The sequence below is a fragment of the Neophocaena asiaeorientalis genome, unplaced genomic scaffold (genome assembly GCF_003031525.2).
Source record: "Neophocaena asiaeorientalis asiaeorientalis breed wild unplaced genomic scaffold, Neophocaena_asiaeorientalis_V1.1 scaffold599, whole genome shotgun sequence".
Lineage (NCBI taxonomy): Eukaryota > Metazoa > Chordata > Mammalia > Artiodactyla > Phocoenidae > Neophocaena > Neophocaena asiaeorientalis.
This window is the reverse complement of record NW_020173499.1, coordinates 299,336-301,611: the sequence shown is the minus strand read 5'-3', so window position 1 is coordinate 301,611 and position 2,276 is coordinate 299,336.

Here is a 2,276-nt window from a genome sequence, read left to right as displayed (position 1 = left end):
CCTCTCCGCCCGGCCCGGCCACGAGCGCAGCCGGAGCCCCTCCGCTAGGATGACCGGGGGTCTCCGCTGCGAGGCGGGAGGTGCCGGCTGCGGGGACTGCTGGGACTTGTAGTCCCCGAGTTGGGGGACAGGGAGGGCAGTGCCCGAGGGGCCGGGGCCGGTGCCTGCCGGCTTGCCGCGTGTCCCTGGGAGGCTGGGGCCAAGCCCAGGAGGGAGTGTCCCGCTCCCGCGCGCTAGGAAGTCCGCTCCGTGCGGAGGAGATTGGAGTGCTGCTAGCGCCCTTGGGGTCTCCCCCACCAAGCCGCCTCCACCCGGTCGGAGCTTGTAAATGCACTGGGATCACCCGCCAGAATGTCGACGGACTGCATGCAGCCGGTCGGGTCCAGGAGAGGCTGCCTCAGCCTCGGGTGACCGTACCCCGGGCCCCACCTGATGCTCTGGTCCGAGCCAGGGCGGCACCCAGGGCGGGACCCGCGCGTCCGGCCGGGCGACCTTCCCGGGCTAGGGACCAGTCTTTCGCTTCTTGCGCAACAAATGCTCAGGATGCGAAGTTCAGGCTCGGGATTCGTGCAATAGAAGCTGAGCTCGACAGTCAAGACATCAGATTGCAAGTGACCGTCACCCTGCCTGCCCCCAAGGGTTTGGGGCGATGTCTTAATGGAGTCTGGGCACTGTGCATAGAAGACTACGGCTCCCAATGCATGCACATTCTCTCTGCTAATCTCACTACTCAAAACGTGCACAAAACTTAGGAAATGAATACCTCTGCCCAAGCCAAAGGCCTCAGGGGGCTCTAGTCCTTTTCACTGACTATATCAAATCCAGCCCCAAATCCTCTGAAACCCTCTTTTTCTTTCCCCTCCTTCTGCCTTTCTCTCTGAAACAACCCAGCCTTTCCCTCTGACTCAGGAAATTGTCCTGGCTGAAGGTGCCCATAGACCATATCTGGACTTGGCACACCTAGCTTTTCACCTTGAAGTGGCTTTCCCCTCCCTTCTCTCCAGGGCAAACACTCACTAAGGTGAACTGACATCCCACTGGTCCTTTCTCACTCAGTGTGTTCACTTTGTTCCTCCCTATCGTGGTGTTTCACACGTTGTACTGTAGTTATCTACAAGAAATGGGCGAAGATGTGGTTAACGGAGCTGAGCCTACGGCAGACCGTCTGGGTTAGAACCCTGCCTCCATCCCTTGCTAGCTTTTTAACCTTAGGCAATTGACTTACCTGTGCCTCCCTTTCCTCATCCCAAAATTGAGAATAATTATAGTACCTCTGCCACAGGATTAAACACAATAAAATAAGCAAAAGGCTTCAAACTATACTTGAAATAAAATGCTTAATAAAATCTCCCTCTCTAGACTACAAAGGCCCCAATGTCAGAACCCAGAGAGAGGGAGAGAGAGAGTGTGTGTGTGTGTGTGTGTGTGGTCAATCAATGTTGAGTTGATTGTCCTAGACCAGATCTGCTGTTTCCTTTTTCTTTCCCGTAACTGGCAAGAAATCTGTCCCAACTACCGTTTTCTGCATCACAACTCTCTGGGATCTGCCCTAAATTATCTTTAAAATGGTCTTTTCCCCCCCTAGTTGGGCATATTTCAAAATGATCTACTTCTAGCAGCCCCAGCTGCTGGCTGTGAGAAGGAAAAGCCCAGATTACAGCAGACTTCCTTCTGTTTGGATATGTTCACTCTACTAGGAAAATTTACATCTACTCCTGAAACCCCAAGTTTCTTTTTCTTTCTTCCTCTTCTCCATCTCCATCTCCTTCCTGTTCCTCTTCTTCTCCTTCCTCCTCCTTCTTCTCCTCCCCCCTTCTTCTCCTCTTCTTCTCCCTCTCCCTCTCCTTCTTCTTCCTCTTCTCCGCCTCTCTGTCCCCATCTTCTCCAATGCTGCTGCTGGTCAGAATTACTGAAGTAGGGAGAGTTACCTGTGGGGACACAAAGGTGAATACAACAATCATTTCTCAAAGGAGGCAAAGCGTTATTTCTCATGGCAGCATTTCCTAGTGTTCCTTATACACCTAGGAGGACTTCATAGCTGTTACACACACACACAGTGGTCCCATAGTTAGATAACTGTATTATGGAAGACTTAGTTCCATACAGGAAAAGGTTTCTGTAGAAGTTCTCAGAGCTTTTGTTAAGGTAATATGCATTGTCACTGTCTGAGAGGTAAAGGGAATATGCAGCCTTCCTCAAACTTAGTTGACCGCTCCCCTGCCCGCACTCCACATACACACCTAGCGTCACACTGAAACTGAACTGGACAGGCCTCA